We start from the raw sequence: 9,494 nt of genomic DNA, 5'->3' as shown, positions 1-9,494 counted from the left end.
TATTTTGCTAGGTTATTTAATTTTCGTGTGCCTCCTAGTTTTCAATCTTGCGTGCCCGTTCCACAGCAGTACGTTGCCGTACACTACGTTGCCGTACACTCATTGATGTGCTAATTCTCTCTGCCCCCTCCCTCTCTCCGTCCCCGCCCCCCCCCTCTCTATATTTAAGGACCGTCACAGAAACGACCCCTTGTGGGGGTCGCTAGCCCCCGAGATCCCTCCCTCGATAATGCTAACGGCCGGGCTAGCATCATCAATCGCCCCCCCCCCCCCGCTGCTAGGTTCCTCACCCGTGGTGTGGGAGCCATCGCCCGAGGTTTCCCCTCCACCGCGGGTCCGCGTAGCCGGCATGGCTAATTACGTAAGCGCACACCCACACACAGCCCTGCGCGGCACTCACTCAACACGGAGCACTCACGTTGTGATCGCACCCCTGTATCATATAGTAGTGAACACACGCGCACCCACACGCGCACCGCTCTGCGCAGCGCTCCCCCGAGGCGAGCCGCAGCACTACAGAACCACTGCGTACGCACGCTTCCCCACGCGCTCACACTGCACGACAAGATCACGCGAGACCACGCTTCGCTATTAATGATTTATTACCTGGTAACTAATGTTGAATCAGTGAGTCGACGAGGCTGGCCTATTCCACTAAACCGGTACCTATTCCCTATTTATCGGCTATTATCCTACCTCACCTCCCCACTCACTGTTTGGCGCCCGCGGAGGTTCGCTGCTCTCTGCGCTAACAGCGTACCTTGATACGTCGCACGGACGTCCGGGTCGCTGGCTGGAGCTGCTGCTGGTCCGCTGGCCTGGAGAGAAGAGACCCCTTCCCCCTTGCGCCCCCCCCTATTTATTCTCCCTACCTCAAAGGGATGCTGCGCTGAACAATGGGCTCGTGCACCTCCAGCCCGCGCACGGCGGTTCCGGGCGCTTTTGATCTGCTAATCAGTGAGCGGCGTAAATCCTAATTAATCCCTTTCTCACGCAGGCCCCCATCATCGAGGTTCATGCGGCGGCGTCCCTTACAAAGGTGCGCCGTGGGAATTTGTGCACGGCTGCCCGCGTGACCCCGCTCTCCAGGTTATTCATACTAATAGCCTTATCCTTTAACTCCCCTAATAATGGTGCCTGCGTGCCCGGGCGTAATTACGTCGTCCCTCCGCTGCCTGTGCGGGGGTGCCTGATTATGCATTCAGATGCGCTGCGTGTTTTCTAATGATGCTCCTCCTTCACAATGCTTATTCCCTCTGCCTGCCCCGTCGATACTCGCGTGTGTGGGGGGAAATGCGCCTCAACCGCGGTGGCCAAATGCCCCACACCGCGACCACACCATATTAAGGCCGGCCGCAGCGCCGCGGTGCCACGTAGCACGGGGGAGGTCATCCAATTCCCTGATCGCCGGAAACCGTGAGAATGAATCCCGATAAGGGTTTCTCGGATAAAAACCGGTCGGTCAGGTGACCTTCCCTTCCAGCTCTATGGGGGGGGGGGAATGCGTGCGGGTGTGTGCTTATGTGGGTGGGGGGTGATGGGGGGCAGTGCGGTGGGGGAAGCCGGGCGGCTCCCTGGCTCGGCAGAGCGGCCCCGTCGCTGTGGCACCACACCCTCTCTTTGTGCCGATTTGTGTCCTCTCTCTGTGTGCCGTCGTGATGTCTGTCTGCTTGTATGTCTGTCTATAGTTTTCCGATTTGTGTCCTCTCTCTGTGTGCCGTCGTGATGTCTGTCTGCTTGTATGTCTGTCTATAGTTTTCTAGTTAGATTTTTTGTTGCTGTTTCTTTTATGCCCGATGATGATTGCTTGTGTTGCAATCGAAACGTCGTAATATGTTATTTTAATTTATTATTTTATTTTTAGACGTGACTTAACCGAAAAGAACCAAAGAATAATTCCTGCAGTCACGAAAGCTCCTAAATTAAGATTAAATTATGATAATGTACCGGGCTCATTAACACTTAGTAGCGAATGGCGGTTGTTGTTCTTGTTACTGTGTGTGTACAGGCTGTTTGTATACTGTGTGGGTAAACTGTGTGTACGCTCTGTGTGGACATGGTGTGTGTACACCTTGTGGATACACTGCGCGTGTACACTGTGTACACTGTGTATGGGTGGTCCGAATCAGTCGGGCAGCATTGTCATTTAATCGGCTGCGCTATGCTGTGTGGAAGCTACCTGGTCTGTCGCTCCGCATGAAGCTTCGGTTCTTCTCGGCCACAGTAATGCCCTCCCTTCTGTAGGCATGTGAAACGTGGACCCCTCTAAATGGAACATCTGCGCCGGTTAAAAACATTCAGGCTGTCATGCCTACACTCAGATTGAGGGAAGCCAAGTGGTAGCACATTCTCTTTATTGCAGAGGTTCAAGGTTCACATCCGACAGGCACGCCTGGCTACTCCAGTAACATTAAACCAAATATGCACCGTCTGCTTAACAGTGGATGTAAAGCATACTATTGTCATTCAAAACGCATCGGTCATTTCATGTTGGTGTCCTGGTCAATATTTGGATAATTCCAAACAATATCCAAAAATTACAGAATGGAGATTACACATCAATCATCACCCCCTACTTACAGACTCATGCCCACATGCAGGCTCGTGCAGGGTCACCTGATGCCACACAGAGGCAGATACCACTTGGGGGTGCTCTTCGAGTGTTTGTGATGAGATAAGAAACAAAACTGAGTGTTGAGGCAATTAAGCAAGCACCATATGAATGCAAATATGAATATAAGAGTGGAATCAATGCTTACGTGCCTTTTCCCAAAATTAATGTAGTGTCGTGCCGAATCACTCAGTCGGACACGTTGTTCCAAGCCACCTGCTTACACTATATTACTCTCTCTCGTACCAGTTATAGGCACTCCTATCTCTGTCTAAACGGTCACTTTGTTAACCAATTGCCCCTATCTAATTTACACCTCGCTGACCTGCCTGCGGCAGCTCTTCCTCTCAGTAGCTCCGCACTCACAGCTCCGCACACAGACAGCAGCTCACACAGCTTGCACACAGTCGTTCTCACACAGAGCTTGAACACAGCAGAGCTCACACAGAGGCATCGCTCACACAGAAGCTTCGTTCAAAGCTTGCACACAGCTACTCTCCCTCTGTGCTGCTGCCCTCGCCTACGTTCCCTCAGACCCACTCACTAGTCTGATCCGGGCGGGGGGATCAACCATCACCCGCCCATCGACTCGCGAGGGTTGAGGTTGTCCGTAGCTTGAGCGGCAGCAGCGAGATGTCTTCACCTTGGCCCCAGAACCCGAACTCCCGCTCCGCCCTCACACACTCCCTTATATCCTCCTCCCAATTATCCAGCTCCTCTCTTGTGTCTCTTTCGGGCCCGACAGGCTGGCACCTGTCAGGCCATCAATCACTCCTTATCGCACGTCTCCAAGGTAACACCTCCAGTGCCAACGTATGACCCCAGACCGACCCCGTCTGCAACCGAATCTCCCGATAAAGAGGTGGCGGTTTGCAAATGCAACCTTACATTGCACACGCGCACCTGACTGCCCTCGGTTGCCCTCGGGCAGCAGTGCGCACCGTGTATTTCACCACACTACATCATCCTCCTGCACGAATAAAAACACAGCCGTACCAGCTGTAATATACATCCCTCGTGCGCACGCAACGTGACAACCCCTAACACACAACTCTATAGTGACCAGTGGCTGACCCCTAACTACAAGACAATCATAAGCAGTGACCATGAACAATAACAAGGGAATTGGGAATTAACTAAACACGACACGTCGCGAATGGGTATGTGCAGCAGGCCCGTCCCCGCGGGTAGAGACAGGTCCGCGTGAGTGTGATGAGTGGTCCAATGAGGTAGTCTGCAACTCTCCGTCCGTGGTCCTTAGGTCCTCCAGCCCTGCAGGCGGTACAGAACATTCCTCCTCACGGCCTGTTACTTTAGGCATGGCGGTCAACGTACCGGACACATCAGACACCGGCCGGCAGGGATGTGGGGATGAATCGAACGGACCGGACAGAACGTATGTTTCTAACCGCGAAGGATGCACAAACCAGCGCCGCTGGCCCAAACGGATACGCACACACTGTGGCTGCCGAACCTCAATGAGCTCGACGGGTCCATGACAGGGACGGTACAGTTTCGGGGACGTGCCCACAGCCACCTGGGGGTAATGTAGCCAAGCCTTGTCCTCCACTTGCCACAGTATTCTGGGCCCTTCATGACCCTTCAGCCGCTGGTTACAGGCCTGTCTGCGGGCCGAGTTGACCCTAGCGGCTTCACGGCCCAACCGCAGCTGCTCCAGTGTTTTCAATATGGGGTCAGGCACTGCCGAACCTTTCCGCAGGGGGCTCAGTCCCAAATAAACTTGCACAAGGGGTTCGGGCTTCCTCCCATACATCAAATAAAGTGGTGAGAAACCCGGAGGCATGGGGAGCAAGTCTGTGAGCCACAAGGACCCCCGGGATGTGCAGATCCCAATCCGACTGTCCTTTAGTCACTTTCTGGCATAGCATAGCGGTGAGGGTTCTATGCAACCGCTCAAGCATCCAGTCAGTCTGCGGATGATTTGGTGAGGTGCGTATTTTCCACGTGCCCAAAGACTCACACATTTCCTGAAGCAATTTGGAGGAGAAATTCCTACCCTGATCCGTGAACAATTGCTCCGGGGCCCTCTTATCCAGGACATAGCCGTTCACAAAGGCGTCGGCTATAGACGCAGCTGACTGGTCGACCAAGGGCCAGGCCATAGGCCAACGAGCCAGATATTCGACCCCCACGAGGAGGTACTTGTGCCATCTCTAAGAGACCGGGAAGGGACCCAACATGTCCAGGACCACCAATTCATTCACCCGTGACACAACAATGGACTGTGATGGAATCTGCGGTCGTGTGGCAGGAGATTTCCGACGCGCACAATCGACGCAACCTCTAATCAGGAGGAGGACATAACTATTAATCCCGGGCCAGTAAAAGTAATTTTTCAACGTTGCCAATGTTTTATGCACACCCAAATGCATTAACTTTTCGTTTACGGCCTTCGTAGGTTTACCCCTAAGGACCCTGGGTACGATCAAGGTATATCGCTGGGACTCCGCCTCAGACCGCATGAGGAATCCTTCCCGCAGTACGATGGAGGGGCGACCCGCAGGGCCCGGACCCCGAGAAACATGCCGGCGCAACGTCAACAGTGAAGCATAATCGAACTGCAGCTTAGCCCACGTCTCGTGGTCGAGATAATAAATATAATTACATGGTGACTGAGCGCCCATATCCCACATTGTCCCTGCTGCCGTGAGCACCATGGGCGCCTCCCCTTTGCGGGGGCTTACATCTCGACGCGCCTGAAGTAAACGTGCACGCGACATGGGGCGGCAACCGGAACAAGGCGTCAGCATTGACGTGCCGGGTGCCCTTCCTGTGCGCCACCGTGAACGAGAATCCCTGAAGGATCTCGAGCCATTGGGACAACTGGCTAGACGGCTGGTCAATGTGCAGGGAATACTGGAGGGCCGCATGGTCCGTGCTACAAAGTCCCGTCCATACAATATAAGGACGAGAGAGCTGAATGAAATGGACCATGACGCAATAGCTCTGCTCAGCAGGAGACAGCACTCAACTGCCGTAAGCACTCACTCTCTCCGTTCCCTCGATAAGCTGGGAAAGGACCGCCCCGATGCCCGTATCGCTGGCGTCAGTGTCCAAAACGAAGGGCTTAGTGAAATTGGGGTACGCGAGCGGGGGGGGGGGCATCGACAAGGGCAGTGCAGAGGGCGAGGAAGGAATCCTCTTCAGCCTTATCCCACCAAAATCTCTGGCTCTTGGCCGTGAGGGCATGCAGCGGTTTAGCAATGGTGGCAAAATCTTAAATGAACCGCCAGTACTAAGAAGTGAATCCAAAGAAACTGCAGATGTCTGCCACTGATTTAGGCGCCTGTCATGTGCGCACACACAAAGTCTTTTCTGGATCCGTGGCGACCCCGGCCAAACTAACTACATGCCCCAAGTACTTAACCGACATCTGAAGCAAATGGCATTTCTGTGGGTTGAATTTCAATTTGGCAGCACGCACTCTCTCGAAGACCGAGCGCAATCGCTGAAAATGTTCATAAAAAGTTTTGCTAAAGACAATGACGTCATCCAAATATATGAGACAAGAATCCCATTGCAACCCTGCTAGGACCAACTTTATTAATCGCTGAAGGGTGGCCGGCGCTGAATTCCATCCCATCGGAAGGAAATTGAAGTGATAAAGTCCTTGGGGCGTACGAAAAGCAGTTTTTGGTTTCGGCTCATCATCAAGAGGCAATTGCCAAATCCAGATAATAAATTGAGTGTCAAAAAGAATTGCACGCCCGACAATGCATCGAGTGAGTTGTCCATACGAGGTAGAGGGTATACATCCGCCACCGATATTTGATTTTATTTGCGAAAGTAAACGCAAAATCTCTAATTTCCATCACGCTTCTTGACTAGGACAATGGGTGCTCCCCACGGGCTGTTCGACGGAGCGATGTCTGCTGCTAGCATCTCGTCAACAGCCAGGCGCACCTGCTCCTTCTCCGCGGGGCTGAACCTATGCGAATTAATTCGAATTGGGGGTGCATCACCCGTATTCATGTGATGATGGAGGAGGGAAGTGCGTCCAATATCAAATTTTCCAGTGCTAAAGATGTCAAAAGCCGGCGTAGTTGAGCTCGCTGCACTACCATAAGTGCATGGTTCTCAGAGCACAGGGATTCCAACCACGCGGAAACCGACAACCAATCGAGCCGGCCCTGCATCATCAAGAAAATGCGCTGCTGAAGCGTGTGCCAGGATCGTACCTGCCTGAATCACAACCGGCGCATCCCACAATCAACACTTGCAGATACGTTGACTGCATGGCAGACACAACCGTCACAGCCCCCACTAACGAAGGGGACCGCGACACAACGTTAGATGGGGTTAACAGGATCCCCTCCTCTGGCCCCGGAGAAAGCAACTCTCTGCGCAAACACAGCGGCACGAGCATTTGAGCACCCGCAGGTATTTTAATGGTTTGGCTAGCCATCGCGTGAACGACGGCGTTCTGCGACGGCTTTTGACCGCGGCGGCCACAACATGATGAGCTAGCACGTCCCACTGATCGGTGCCGCGTGGCCAACACATGATCGAACGCGCACCCAGTGTACAACTCGCTGGCGATGTATCCCGCACAGCCGCATTTGTAGCATGTTCGGTAGGGGCGACCGGTCGGTTGGCGCAGCCTGGGGCGCCATTCCCGCACTTGCGGGAGCTGAGTGGCATCCCTCTCCTCCAACCCACAGTCAAAGGAGGCACCCCACCGAGCGCGTCTGCGTCCGGCCCTGCCGGCCGGTCGTTGAGGTCAAGGTGTGTCTGCATGCCGCAGGCCACTTGCAGAGAGGTGATGTTGTCGTCCTCCGTCACTGCGAGGGTGACCCCCAACTCCGGATCCACGGAGAGAAGTTGCTCCAAGGCAAGAGAGTCCAGGGCTTGGCTGTCCATTTTCGGAAAAAAACGTGCCCCAGAGCGAAGAGAGCACTGCGAAACGCCAACAGCGTCTTTTTCTCGCTCCATTGTCGCAGGCGGAATCTTCAACGCTCATTCGACGGCCATCTCGGTGTAGGCGCGCGTGAGGGTCGCCCTATCCGCCTCAGGAATGGTGAAGAAGGTGGAAAACGAGTCATCGTCGAGGGCCATGGGAAGAGCTTGGAGCGCTTCACCAGGCATCCATCCCACCGAGACGTAGGCAGCCTCGAACCGATGACGGAAGGCCGTCCAATCGCCCTCCGCGGCGGCAGTCGTCGGTCGTCCTTGTCCCCGACAGGCTGGCGCCTGTCAGGCCATCAATCACTCCTTATCGCACGTCTTCAAGGCGACACCTCTGGTGGCAGCGTACGACCCCGGACCGACCCCGTCTGCAACTGAATCTCCCATTAAAGAGGTGGCGGTTTGCACGTGCAACTTTACGTTGCAGAAGCGCACCTGCCTGCCCTCAGTTACCCTCGGGCAGCAGTGTGCACCGCGTATTTTACCACACTACATTAAGAATAATTCTGCCTATTTTTTTTCATAAGTTTGACCTGGATGTAGAGATGGGGCAAGGAAGTAGCCGTAAAATGTAATAAAACCCAAATGGGGTGGCTAATGAGACTGGGAAATCTCCACCGGGGCAAAGGCCACCATAAACCCGGACAAACAGCAGAGGACACGACCTCCACGGACGTTGTGGACACTGGGGAATTTCCCAAACAAGACCCTCCAGACTCGCTGGCGCCTTGTCTTTGCATCCAGCCTTGTTCATGCCCTGTTTTCACATCGAGACTTGCTGACAGTCTTTACTTCACCCCCATTCGGATCTCCACGGACGGCGAGAGCAGCAGGGTCGGTCGGACATTGCAACTGGCGGTTTTCTTTTTAACGGTAAAAGTTTGAAACTTAGCGATTAGAATAAGTCGACATTATAGACTGACCGTACACTCAGTCAGATTAAGAACCAGGCTGCAGTCTACATTAGTGGCTTGTATTATTATATATATTTGACCTTTATTCACCTTAAATCTTTTTTTCTATTTTCTATCTACGTGACTTTACCGAAATTCTGGCAGTCACAAAAGTTAAAGTAAAAACTTACTTATATCTTCAACCTCAGGATATCAAAATATAACTCGAGCATAAGAAGCACGGATCCCTGGCGACACAGACGGGGAACAAAGGTTAATAAAACCCTCGGAATACCGGTGGTAACTATGATATATTACAAATCTTGGTTAAACATAAACCAAATAATAATTATGAAGTATTAGACCTAGGGTCATTCAGAAGAGATACAAGGCGAAGTAGGTCAATCAAACACAACCAAGATAATACGTATTCCATAGGATCAGAGCCTCACCAACCGCCTTTGTCTCATGCCGACTCAACAACACCCTCATGGCTTGGCTTCGCGAACGAAGATCTAGGAAGGACATCCACGTCTTCTGAAGGCACGCTGGTGGCTGAAGAGGCCTATGCGGGACAAGCAGGTCCTGCCACAACAGCTGCAAATATAGGTCTGATCTGGGATGGGTGCTGAGGGATCATGGTTCTTCCTCCTTCTCCTTTTGTCCTCCATACGGGCCCTGCGGGTTTCTTCAAAGAAGGAGGTGGCCTAGTGGTCTGTGTGCCGCCAGGAGTTGCGATCAGCTGCTTGTGTTGCCCACTGACGGTGATCGATGCAGCAAGCAGCGAGGGACTTCTTCAGGGAGTCTTTGTATCGCTTTCGTGGTGCCCCTATATCGCGATGGCCAGAGGACAGTTCCCCATACAGCACAATCTTAGGTAAGCGGTGGTTCTCCATCCTGGCGATGTGCCCTGCCCAACGAAGCTGTATCTTGAGGACCATGGCTTCGATGCTGATGACCCCCGCTGACTCGAGGACTTCAGTGTTGGCGACTAAGTCACTCCAGTGAATATTGAAGATTGTGCGGAGGCAGCGCTGATGGAAACGCTCGAGGAGACTCAGGTG

This window comes from Lampetra planeri, chromosome 71 (genome assembly GCF_965212315.1).
Source record: "Lampetra planeri chromosome 71, kcLamPlan1.2.h2, whole genome shotgun sequence".
Lineage (NCBI taxonomy): Eukaryota > Metazoa > Chordata > Hyperoartia > Petromyzontiformes > Petromyzontidae > Lampetra > Lampetra planeri.
This window is presented reverse-complemented; position numbering follows the sequence as displayed.